Source organism: Natator depressus, chromosome 13 (assembly GCF_965152275.1).
Source record: "Natator depressus isolate rNatDep1 chromosome 13, rNatDep2.hap1, whole genome shotgun sequence".
In the NCBI taxonomy this organism is placed as follows: Eukaryota; Metazoa; Chordata; order Testudines; family Cheloniidae; genus Natator; species Natator depressus.
The window spans coordinates 38933294-38946967 of NC_134246.1; the positions used below are offsets into that span (position 1 = coordinate 38933294).

General features: G+C 49.2%; 1 pseudogene; it reads right to left on the bottom strand.

Moving 5' to 3' along the window:
• Window positions 1-770: 770 nt before the first annotated feature.
• LOC141997150 (uncharacterized) lies at window positions 771-3690 on the bottom strand (annotated as a pseudogene).
• Between the last annotated feature and the right edge of the window lie 9984 nt (window positions 3691-13674).

Here is a 13674-nt window from a genome sequence, read left to right on the forward strand (position 1 = left end):
TCTTAGAACTTAGTAAGTAATCTAGCTAGATATGTGTTAGATTCTGCTTTCTTTAAATGGCTGAGAAAATAAGCTGTGCTGAATGGAATTTAGATTCCTGTTTTTGTGTCTTTTTGTAACTTAAGGTTTTGCCTAGAGGGATTCTCTCTGTTTTGAATCTAATTACCCTGTAAGGTATTTACCATCCTGATTTTATAGAGGTGATTCTTTTGACTGTTTCTTCTATTAAAATTTTTCTTTTCAAGAACTGAATGTTTTTTTTCATTGTTCTAAGATCCAAGGGTTTGGGTCTGTGGTCACCTATGCAAATTGGTGAGGATTTTTTACCAAGCCTTCCCCAGGAAAGGGGGTGTAGGGTTTGGGGAGGATTTTGGGGGGAAAGACGTTTCCAAGCGGGCTCTTTCCCTGTTATATATTTGTTAGACATTTGGTGGTGGTAGCAATAAAGTCCAAGGGCAAAAGGTAAAATAGTTTGTACCCTGGGGAAGTTTTAACCTAAGCTGGTAAAAATAAGCTTAGGGGGTTTTCATGCAGGTCCCCACATCTGTACCCTAGAGTTCAGAGTGGGGAAGGAACTTTGACACCTGTCAACTGCCCTTCTCTCCAAATCTTCCCTCTTCATGCTGAGGTGTCATTCAGACCTGTTCCTTCCCGTGTTACTCGCGTTAGGACATCTTTGAATTGTGATGCACTACTGACCCCTGCTGTCCATTGGGAAGATTGCACCCACCTCCAAATCAGTTTTTGTCCGGTCCGCAGGAGCTTTGTGCTCACTGCGGGATTCTCCAACAATAATACAGGGCGGTGTCCTCAGGTCTCAGGCTGCTCAGCTGCAAATGCACCAGGTTTTGGGGATTGTCTCTGGAGATGGTGAAGCGGCCCTTGAAGGGCTGTGCATAGTTACTGGTAGTTGCAGTTGGGTGTATTTCCCCGATCCCCTCCAGCCCCTTCCCAGGGCCCTGTCTGACCCAGCTCATTCAGTAATCGCTGAAGGTGAAGCCGGAGGCTTTGCAGGAGAGGCGGAGAGAGTCTCCGGGCTCTTTCACATCCCCTCCGGACTCCACCGGCTGAGCCTGTGAAAAAGCCCCTGAAAATAGACACGATGAGATTCGTAGAGACCCTGGCTCCCAAGTGAGATTGTAACAAACCCTGGGGGAAATCGATGTACCTGTGAAAGCTGTTTCAATGAGAAGGAAAAATAACCACAGTGCCATGTTCCCGACTGTGGGGAGAGTTCTCGTGGGGTTTGTCAGGTCTCTGGGCAGACACGGGCTGCGGACTCTGAACCCCAGAGCTGCAGAGTCAGGGAAATCGCTGGCTTTAAACAGGAAATGTAAGGGGATAATTTGCATGCACCGCTCTATATAAGAGAGACATGAACACCAATCCCAAATAACTGATATTTCCCTGAATTTTACTCAATAGGTTTCATAGATTCTAAGCCCAAAAGGGACCATTGTGATCATCTAGTCAGACTTTCTGTGTAACACACACCTCAGAACTTCCACCAACAATTCCTAGAGCAGATCTTTTGGAAAAAATCTACCAATGTTGATCTAAAAATTATCAGTGATGGAGAATCCACCACTACCCTGATAAATTGTTCCAATGGTTCATTACTTTCACAATTAAAAACTTATTAACCACTATGATTTTGTGGGTTAAATTTCCTACTGTTCCGAGGGTCCATCAGCCCTCTGGACCACTTGAATCCCTTCAACTGAATATCGAGGAATTAAGTGGTCTATAAGCTTTGTATTGACATATCTGCCTAGGGTTGAATTTAACCTATAGAGAACAAGGATGGATAGGCCTACCTGGGTAAGAAAATTATGGGATATTCCTTTGATGCCCCACTGCATTTCCCTCTCTCTCCTTCCCTTTACTGTCCCCTCGCCCTCACTTTAAACTCTCTCTCTCTCTCTCTCTCATAGATCGACATGCACAAGTATTGACAGATCCTGAAATCCTTCACTTTGCAAGGCAAACAGTTCTGTCCCTGTGCTATGAGTCTGACACATCTTTCCATCACTGGGGGGATCCCAGTCCCATTGCATCAACGGGAGTTTTGCCTTTGACTTGAATGGACCAGGATCGATCACTTCACAGCTGAGTCACTGTGGTGAAGTGTGTAGTGAGGGCAGCTGTGCTGGGAGGGAGCAGTCAGTCTATATTAGCTCTCTCCACACTTTCTTTCGTGATATTCCAGGCCTGGCCCTTTCAAAGCTTATATGTGAAATAATTCCCCTGCACTTTTCCCCTCTTAGTTAATGGTCTGTCTTTCGCAGACGTGGGCCGAAGGAAGGAAGACGATGCGATGCTACATGGTGACAGCGCTTGTGGGACAGGTTGTGTTCTGCCCTGTTGTAATCTTGAATTTTATTTCAGTTGGAACAAATGTATCGAAACACAGAGGCGCAGAATGACTGTCTGACACAGGAATTCACCAGACACCAGTGGTGTTAACTTTCAGTGCGCTCAGAAAACCACGATTCCTTCTTTTTTTTAAAAGGGAATTCTTAAACTGAGACACTCTCTGTACACGGGGTGTTTTATTATGAATGGGCAAGCGCAAGAAACTTGGAGTTTGGCGAAAGATGAATCCACTAGAGCCTGTAAAGAGGATTCCCACGCTCTGCTTGTGAATTTAGGACGAGTGACCCCCATTTCCTGCTTCCTGCAGAACGTGGCATTGGCTATTCAGGAACCCCAGACACTCTGGAAATGAAGCTGTGTGTTCAAGAAGTACGATTTGGCCTTTCTTTAGGTGCGTGCAAAGTGTGGCAAGTTTCCGGTGTGAAAAATTCTAGTTCACGTCCACCTTTGGCTGCATGGCTCCTGCTTCCTGCCTGTGTTCTCCAGCTTAGTTTGCTGGGAAAGGAGGGTGAAGGACGGAGAGCTAAGCGTGAATAACACTTTGGAGAAGGAATCTATTTCTGCATCACTAGGGAATGTTTAAGGACGGTCTCGGTTCTGACGGAACCGTGGGTCTTTCATCATCAAAGTGAATTTTCCAAGGAGTGAAGCCCGGATAAAGGACTGGAGGCTTCACACTCTGGGTTCCTCTCTGTGTGAACGGCTCTGTTCTGGCGGTGACTGTGGGCACGGAGAGGGAAGGGGATTCGCGCTGGAGGTTTCTGTGCTCACCGCAGGAGGTTTCTGATCGCTGTGTCTCTCGCACAGTGATACCGGGCGGTGTCTTCGGCTCTCAGGCTGCTCATTTGCAGATACACCGTGCTGCTGGACTCGTCTCTGGAGATGGTGAATCGCCCTTTAACTGCATCACTGTAATATGCTGCTGAACTATAAGCAGGACTGAGTATCTGTGCGACCCACTCCAGTCCTTTGCCGGGAGCCTGACGGACCCAGTTCATCCAGTAGCTGCTGAAGGTGAATCCGGAGGCTTTGCAGGAGAGGCGGAGAGATCCCCCAGGGGTTGGAATCCCCCCTCCGGACTCCACCAGCTGGACCTGTGACCGGACACCTGGAAAGAATGAGAATCACATTCACACAGGGCCTGGCTCAGAGCCCATTGGAAGCAGCAGGAAGGTTCCCGTGACTTCACTGCCCTTTGGGTCAGGTTCGGGATGTGCAGCATCCCCCGGTGTCTCCAGTCCATGTAGCGAGGAAGGAGATAAAATTACCTGGAAGGGCTGCTAGTAAGAAAGCGAGGTTCAGCCACAGTCTCATGTTGCTGACTCTGGAGGGTTTTCTGGTGGGATCTGTACTGACACCCGGACTTGTCCGTCCTCTCTGCTCACCCTGCTGGGACCTAGATATCACACGATTGTTATAGTGAGCCGAGGCACTGAATTTGCATCTCTTCCTCTTTCTAAGACACAGATCTTGGACCTCAGCCCTCAGCAAACTCAGCGTCCCGGAGGTGGGTGTAGTGGGAAAGGGTTATGTGAGTAAAGGAGAAGATTAAGAATTTCACTCAGAATAATTTCTGCAGTGTTCTCTACAATTCTTAGAGACAAAATTCCTTAAGAACATAAGAATGGCCAGACTGGGTCAGACCAAAGGTCCATCTAGCCCAGTATCCTGTCCTCTGACAGTGGCCAATGCCAGGTGCCCCAGAGGGAATGAACAGAACAGGGAATCATCAAGTGATCCATCCCATCACCCATTCCCAGCTTCTAGCAAACAGAGGTTAGGGACACCATCCCTGCCCAACCTGCCATCCTGGCTAATAGAATTGATCTAGTTCTTTTTTGAACCCTGTTATAATCTTGACCTTCACAACATCCTCTGGCAAGGAGTTCCACAGGTTGACTGTGCATTGTTTGAAAAAAAAACCTTCCTTTTGTTTGTTTTAAACCTGATGCCTATTAATTTCATTTGGTGACCCCTTGTTCTTATGTTCTGAGAAGGAGTAAATAACACTTCCTTATTTACTTTCTCCACATCAGTCATAATTTTATAGACCTCAATCATATCCCCCCTTAGCTTACTCTATTCCAAGATGAAAAGTCCCTGTCTTATTAATCTCTCCTCATACAGAAGCCATTCCATACCCCTAATCATTTTGTTGCCCTTTTCTGAACCTTTTCCAATTTGATATATCTTTTTGAGATGGCGCGACCACATCCGCACGCAGTATTCAAGATGTAGGCATACCATGGATATATATAGAGGAAATACGCTATTTTCTGTCTTATTATCTATCCCTTTCTTTATGATTCCCACATTCTGTTCGCTTTTTTGCCTGCCGCTGCACATTGAGTGGAGGTTTTCAGAGAACTATCCACAGTGACTCCAAGATCTCTTTCTTGAGTGGTAACAGCTAATTTAGCCCCATCATTTGCTGTGCATAGTTGGGTTTATGCTTTCCAATGTGCATTACTTTGCATTTATCAACATTGGGAATTTCATCTGCCATTTTATTGCCCAGCCACCTAGATTTGAGAGATCCTTTTGAACAGGGGTCTCCAATCTTTTACACCCAAGATCACTTTTTGAATTTAAGGGCAACCCAGGATCTACCTGACCCCTTTCCCAAAGTCCCACCACACTCACTCCATCCTCCACCCCTTCACTCACTCTCCCCCACCCTCACTCACTTTCACAAGGCTGGGGTAGGAGGCTGGGGTTCGACAGGGGAAGCGGGCTCCTGGCTGGGGCTGAAGGGTTCACAGTGTGGGAGGGGGCTCTGGGCTGAGCCTGGGGCAGGGTGTTGGGGTGCAGGTGGAGAGGTGAGGGCTCCGGCTGGGGGGTGCGGGCTCTGGGGTGCATGAGGGTGTGATCGAGGGGTTCGGGGGGCAGGAGGGGGATCAGGGGTGCAGGCTCCGGGTGGCGCTTACCTCAAGCAGCTCCCGGAAGCAGTGGCATGTCTCCACTCCGGCTTCTACACACTCCCCTGGTTGCCGGCCAATGGGAGCTGCAGAGGTGACAGTTGGGGCAGGGGCAGTGTGTGGAACCCCCTGGCTGCCCCTATGCATAGGAGCCGGAGCAGGAACATGCTGCAGCTTCCTGCAGCCATGTGAAGCCACGACACATGTGGAGAGGGCAAGCCCCAGACCCCACTCCCCAGCAGGAGCTGGAGGGCCGGATTAAAATGTCTGAAGGGCCAGATGTGGACCCCGGGCCATAGTTTGCCCACACCTGGGGCATGGGGTGCTGGCTCCAGGAGGGGGCTCAGGGCTGGGGGTTGGGGTGCGTCGTCCCACCAGGCAGCATTTACCTCCAGAGGCTCACGGTTGGTGGCACAGTGTGGCTGCCACTAAGGCAGGCTCCCTGCCTACCTGTGCACGGCGCCACTCCTGGAAAGGGCCAACGCACCCCTCCGGCCCCTGGGAAGGGTCAGGCAGCACATGGCTCTGTGCACTGCCCCTCTCTGCAAGCACCACCCCCGCAGCTCCCATTGGCCACAGCTCCCCATTCCCGGCCAATGGGAGCTGTGGGGGTGGTGCTCGCAGGTAGGAGCAGCATGCAGAGGGAGAACCCTGTCTCCCCACCCCCGGGGCCACGGGGCTACGCTGGCCACTTATGGAAGCGGTGTGGGGGTGGGGCAGGCAGGCAGCCTGGCTTAGTGGCAACCTGCTGTGCTGCCAGAGATCGTGATCCACCGGGTGGTGACCACTGCTCTTATAGCTCTTCGCAGTCTGCCTGCGACTTCACTATCTTGAGTAGTTTTGTAACATCTGTAAATTTTGCCATCTCCCTGTTTACCCCAGCAGGTTCTGGGTGTTGTCTCTGGAGACGGTGAATGGTCCTTTAACCGGGCCTGTGTAGTATGTGGTGTCACCAGCCCCGTTTGTAATTGAAAATCCCCTTTCCAGTCCTTTCCCTGGAGACCTCCATGCCCAGTGCATACCGTGACTAGTGTACATGTGTCCAGACACTTGACAGGAGAGTTTTGCAGAGTCTTTTGCCTTTTTAACTTCTGTTCCAGACTGGCTTAATTGGATTTGTGACCAGACACCTGCAAATAGACAAATATTAAAGATTGAGGCTGTGATTCAGCAAAGCATCTAAGCACGTTCGTCAGTGCTCTGGAGAATCAACGATTGAACTGAACGTTCGTTTTGGCTGAATTTGTTTCCTCCTTTAATCCCAGGTGCCTCTGAGGTTCTTACCTGAGAAAGCTGCCAGCAGGGAATGAACAATGAAACACATATTTATTTTTGAATCAGAAACCTACCGAAACAGACGAAGGAATACAGCACAAAGTAAGTTACTTGCCGTGTGCCAGAGAAGGAGAAATTCTCTGGCTCTTAAAAAGAGAAGTTGCCTTCCTTAATTTGCATGAGGCCTGAGGCCTGAGGCAGTTCAAAAAGCCTTTAAAGCCAGGCAGCAAACAAAGGGGCAGGAGAGAGGGAAGAGGAGGTAACAATAGGGGTAGGTTTGCAGATGACTTGGGTTAAGATTTCCAAAACTGCCTTTCTTCCTAATATAAACCAGGCATCTAAATGCCTTTAGGTGGCTTTGAAAATCTCAGCCAGAATTAAACTAAAACGCGGGGAGGAGAAACCGAACTGGTTTCAAGACTGAGCTTGATAAACTTATGTGGAGGGGGATGGTATGATGAGGTGGGCACATTGACAACCACTGGTAGCAAATATCCCGAAAGGCCAGTGATGGGACACTAGGTGGGGAGGGCTCTGAGTTACTACAGACAACTCTTTCCCAGGGGTCTGGCTGGTGTGTCTTGCCCACAGGCTCAAGGTCCAACTGACTGATATTTGGGGTCGGGAAGGAATTTACTGCTACCTCCCCCTGCCAGATCCTTTCCTTGCCTGGTTTAGCTACACAGACAGTGAGTGTGGATGCAGCCTATGTATTTCAGACCATGTCTCCAATTTGTCAAGCTCATTCTCAATTCTAATCCTGATCTCTAAAGTGCTTGCAACCCCTCCCAGATTGGTATAAGCTGCAAACTTTATACTTTTCTTGCAAACTTTTCTTTGCCATTATCCAAGTCATTTATGGAGCTATTGAATAGAAGTGGACCCAGGACAGATACCTGTGGGACCCTTCTCCGTATTCTCTCCCAGTTTGACTGTGAAACATTGATAACTACTCTCTGAGTACATTTTCTAACTCGTTGTGCACCTACCTTATAATAGGATCATCAGTCTATATTTCCCTGGTTTGCTTATGAGAAGGCTATCTGAGACTGTATGAAATGTCTGACTAAAGTTGAGATATACCACATCTACTGTTCTTGTCCCTGCCCCCAACCCCTCGTCTTGTTACCCTCTCAAAGGAGGATATGAGGTGGGTTTTGTATGGGGAGACTCTGGCAAACCAGTAAAGTGCCTGAAACCACTATGGCTTATTGCTAAAAGCAGCCAAGTCAGCAGGCTGTAAATTGGCCATTCAGCACTCTCAGTTTGACCAAGGCAGGAGCTGGAGAGGGGAGTTTTGGGTGCCACAGAGAGGGTAGCTTGACCCTGTGTCCTTCCTGATAAGAATTATGTTGAAGTTCCTGATACATGCATCTTAGAAGAGCAGAATGTGCCCCAGGAATGTCTATTGGGGCCTCAAGTCTGCAAACTCTGGAAAAACTCCCACCTGGTTAATTGATAATCAGAAGGAACCTCTCGCTTGACCATTGAAACTGCTTACTTAACAAGTTTGCTTTAAGGGACATGTCATTCTATTACTAAGGTATAAATAAGGGGGAAAAGTTTTTTTTTTACTGACAGCACCTCACACAGAGTAAAAGTTACCAAGAGTTTTGGGTTGAAAGAACCGCGGGTAACAGGTTTGACATGATTTGTTCTTTACAAATCCATGTTGACTGTTAGTTGTCACCTCAACTTCCAGGTGCTTGCAAATTGATTATTTGCTCCATTCTTTCCGGGTACAGAAGTTAAGTTTAGTGGTTTATAATTCCTGGGTTGCCCTTATCTGCTTTTTATTGATAGGTACCACTTGCCCTCTTCGAGTCCTCTGGGATCTCTCCTGTCCTCCGAGAGTTCTCAAAAATATTCTTTAATGGCTAAGATCTCTTTGGCCAGTCCCTTAAGTATTCTCTGGTGTATTTCATCTGGCCCTGCTGACTTGAGGACGTCTAACTTGTCTAAGTAATTCTTAACTTGTTGTTTCCCTATTTTAGCCTCAGATCCTACCCCATTTACACTGATGTTCACTGTTAGTCCTCTGATTACTGCTAACCTCTTTGGTGAAAACCTAAATAAAAATGGCATTTAATATTTGAGCAATTGCTGCATTGTCTTGTGACTGTGTTTCCCTCCTCACTGAGCAGTGGTCCTTCCATTTCCTTCATCTTCCTCTTGCTTCTAATGTATTTGAAAAATGTTTTCTTGTTTCCCTAAATACTTCAATGGTTGCGATGCTCAAACACTACAGTCATGGGGACAATATAAAAACCTAAGATAGCTTGAGGGCTAGAGCTCAAACATGGCTTATTAAAAAAAGAGAAAAAAGATATGCCAATGCATATCGTTAATGGCCTGCCTAAGTCATTTAATAGGTCTGCACGTGCATGGCTAGGACACAAGGAGGGGTCTGGGCAGCTAATGCGGAGACACCATGAGCACTTTATCCAGCATCAACAGCATATTTTGGCTGAATTGTCTCTTCAGTCTAGTGGCCTTTAAAGGAATTATGGTTTCTGATCTTTTCTGGAGATATTGGGGAATATTGTGCTTTATGGGCCTGATGCAAAGGTCACTAAAGGCAAGGGGAGGACTTCCAACGGTCTGAGTGGGGTTTGGAGCAGGGCCTACTGGAATGTTGATTGACATTTTGAAGGGGACTTAGGTAATGGGGTATCTAATTCCCCTTGACTTTACCCTTTGAAAATTCCAGATGTGATTCCAGAGCCCCCTGCACTGAGGCAGGATTAGACATACCTAGACCACGCCTGGTTCTTCATCTCTTCTTAAAAACCTCCAGTGATGGGGATTTCACAACCTCCCTAGGTAACCGGTTTCAACGCTGATAGTTAAATATGCTTATCCTTAGAAAGTCCTCCCCCCACCACCCCCATATCTAACCTAAATCTCCCTTGATGGATTTTGCATTTGTTTATTTTCTGAAAGTCACAGAATCATAGAGACGATAGTTGCTCCTGACGGAGAATCCACCATGACTCTTGATCAGTTGTTCCAATGGTTAATTCACCTCAATGTCTTTTTAAAAAATCACCTTCTTTCCAGCTGGACATTGTCTAGCTTCAGCTTCCAGCATTGGATCCTGTTGTACCTTTGTCTGCCAGATTGAAGAGCACATTATCAAATTTCTCTTCCAGATCTAGGATCTACAACCGACACCAGGGTAAAGACTGCTTGTTTATTCCCCCAGCCATGGGACGGAAGAATAATCTAGTGGCTATAGCTTGAGTCTCGGTATGAATATTCCTGGGGTCTTTCCCACACACACAGGGATGGGACCCGGGAGAGCCCACGTGCCAGGTCTGCGAGGGGAGAGCGACTCAGAACAGGACTCACTCCGGATTGGAGTTCAAGGATGGAGCGAGGGATCTGTGCACCGCAGCCCAGCGGGACTCTGGGCAGGAAGGGGAGACACATTGCCCGGGAACCGGGAGTGGTAGCGGGCGGTGCCTTTGGGCTTGAGGCCGGTCATTTTCAGATGCAGCAGGTTGTTGGGTTGTCTCTGGAGATGGTGAATCTCACTCAGTGGGAGCTGCGCCCTGTGACCCTCGTGCCCCCCTGTCCCTCCCCCCCACGGGCCTCTGCTTCTCCCTCGGCAGTCGCCTCCCCCTGAGCGACCCCATGAAATCCCACCGTGTTCCTGTCCACAGCCCTTAGCCACGTGACTGTCCCCAATGCCCTGCGGGCCAGTGCTGGGCTGAGTGATGCCATCGGGGCTGAGGGGCGGGGCCTTTTATCTCCATGGTGACTCTGTGACATGGGGGCACTTTATTGTGGGCAGGATCCTGAGCTGCACCGTTTACACCAGGGCTGTGATTTCCAGCTGTCAAATAGATGGAAAAAATGCTCGAGTCTCTTTGGAAAGTCCCGGCGGTGCCACATCCCCCGGCGCAGCGGAGTGGGGTTAATTCCGGGGCCGGATGATCTCTGCCCCACAGCCCCGCCCGGACCCTGAATGGCCCATTTCCACACCCCGGCCTCCATCTCTGGGGTAGGGAAATGGGCCATTCAGAGTCCGGAACGGAAGGGTTAAAACTGGCGGGAGGTTCGTGTTCCGTTCCCCCGGGTGCCGGGTCTCCTGCCCGAGTCCGAAGCGGGGGGTGTCGCTGCTGCCCCCGCGCGGCCGCCGGGAGAAGGGCGATTCCGCAGCCTGGGTTTTTGTACGATCACAAACCGGTTTGGTGTCACTGTGTCTCCCGCACAGTAATAGCGGGCGGTGTCCTCGGGCTTCAGGCCGGTCATTTGCAGATACAGCTCACTCTTGGCGTTATCCCTGGAGATGGTGAATCGCCCTTTCACTGCATCGAGGTAGTATGTACTACTCCCACCGGGGTTTATGTAAGCGACCCATTCCAGTCCCTTCCCGGGAGCCTGGCGGACCCAGCTCATCCAGTAGCTGCTGAAGGTGAACCCGGAGGCTTTGCAGGAGAGGCGGAGAGAGTCTCCGGGCTTCTTCACACCCCCTCCGGACTCCACCAGCGTCTGGGACCGGACACCTGGGAATAAAGACAGGCCATTAATATCGGTATAAGAACAGCGAGAACACAATATTCTTCTAACTCGGCCAGTTCTTCAGAGGAGGAAAATACCTTCCAAAGCTGCCACAGCGACAATGACAAGGAGCAAAAATCCCATTTTGCCGGGTGCTGGAGGGGAAAGTTCTCAGGGGACTGGCTGGTGACTGCACCGACCCAGGGGGCTGCGGATTGTGTCTCCGGGTGCAGCCTGGGCAGAGGGAGGCAGAGATTTAAAGAGGAAACTGTCTCCCTCATTTGCATGCCCCGCTTTATAAGAGACACTGTCCTGCTGCCAGTGATCGGATTCACTCGCCCCAGGGCTCCGGCTGCAGGAGTCAGAGTGTCCCGTCCGGTGTGTCTGTGCAGCGCCGGGCACAGGGTGCTGGGGTCCCCCTCATACTTTTGCACACCTGGGAGGAATGAACAGCTCCCTGCAGTGACTGTATTTCCTCCCATAGGAACTAAGGGCCTGACTACTGTAATGTGATATTGTGGATTGGAGGGGTGGGGGTGGGGTGAGGATTATCAGCTTCGAAGCCCCGTTCCACGCGGACAAGGGATATGCAATGTCCGGTCAGTGGGGTCAGTGTCTGATGGCGGGGGGTCGTGTCCCAGGGATCCATTCGTCTGGGCCCCCCGATGGAGAAGGAAGATTTCCCATGACGCTGGGAGGGATTTGGGAGGGAAGCCCCTTTCCCTTCCCAGTAGTGACCAGATACATTGACATGATCCATGACACAAAGAACGTGACCTGAGCAAGCCTGGCTCCTGCTTTGGAGCAGGTCTGGGGACCCGCCTGTGGGTGCAGGTGGGAGCAGCTGAGGACAGAGTTAAAGTTTTGCAGCGGAGCCTCCCTGACATTAGAGGGCAGAGAGTTGTGTTTCTGAGAAGTTTTCTTTAGGGGAGAGTCGAGGAGTCAGGCAACAGTGAAGGAAGATTATGATCCGCGGCTGATGTTTATATTCCTGTTCCCGGTCACACTCCACTTCCCATTTACACTCGGATTGCAAACTCGGTGGGACTGAGAGAAGTTTTATGGTCTGTGTTTTTACCGTGCCTAGGACTATGGGATCCTAGACTATAATTAAGAACACAAAACGGCCAGACCGGGTGAGACCAAAGATCCGTCTAGTCCAGTATCTTGTCTCCCTGCAGTGGCCAACGCCAGGTGCCCCAGAGGGAACGAACAGAACAGGGAATCACCGAGTGATCCACCCCCTGTCGCCCATTCCCGGCTTCTGGAGACCCTGGGCACTGGGACCACAACCAGCACCAAATCTATCACCGCTGAGCATCATCATCAAGATCATTTACTTCGTTAATTATTAATTAGCAATAAAGTGCAGACAGACGTTTTCTCCTGGTTGTGTTTAAAGAACTTGTGTGATATGAACGCTACATGTTTTCACACCATCCCCGTGATGTAATATTGAGGGATAACAACAAAAAGAACAAATCTATTTCCATTCCCACTTCCATTCAGACAAGTATAAGCATTCACGCTGAAACATAGATTTCCATTCCCATTACCACTCATGTTCCCTTTCATATTCCCAAACTCATTCACACACATTGGATAGATAGATAGATAGATAGATAGATAGATAGATAGATGTCTCCAACAATGATAACATTCCTTAGGGGCATTTGTCACTGAACTTTATGTGTTTCATTACTGCTTATATTTCCTGCATTGGTAGCTCCAGAGCAATGATCCCTGCAAGAAGCAAAGGAATATAGAACATGAAACGATTTTATACAGTCCTCGGGACTTTCAATCAAATTCTAAATATTTCAGCTTCTCCATTCTGTAAAATAAAACTGAGCACAAATCGGTGCCTTTGGCATAACGTTGACTATTGGGGTTAATTCCTGTCTTTTCTTAGATTTGCCCATTTCAAAACCCAGACGCGGTGTGAACCCACCGTTGGTTTTGGTGATGGGCTTTGTGACTCTGGTCTAGTCTCTCACACAGTGATTCCGGCCTGTGTCCTCGGGTCTCCGGCTGCTCGTTTGTAAATACAGCCGGCTGTTGGGATTGTCTCGGGAGGCAATGAATGGCCCTTGTTTCGCTGAATCGGTGTAGTGTGAACTCTTTCCCTTGTCCTCTGCCCTGGAGAGGCGCTCCAGACGGACCCAGCGCTGTGATTATCCGGGAGACTGGGTGTGGGTTCAGAATTTGTCCCCTGAAGAGGAAAGAAAGAGGAAGGATCCCCAAAAAATAACGTTCTGTCTTTGTGGAAAGGTGTCAACTCCTTCATCTGCGGTAAAATTAAGGAGGAGGAACAATAATAAGAAGAAAAAGGGTTTGTTGTTGCTCGCCTCTTTCCCAGAACTGATCTCATTTTCACTTAGAGACCTTGGGCTCCCCCAACACCAAACTACTCTCATTACTGCAGGGGAAGGCTTTTGTCTGAGCTCAGACCGGCTTCCCTCACTGTGTCTCTCGCACAGTGATACCGGGCGGTGTCCTCGGGCTTCAGGCCGGTCATTTGCAGATACAGCTCACTCTTGGCGTTATCCCTGGAGAGAGTGAATCGCCCTTTCACTGAATCGAGGTAGTATACAGGACT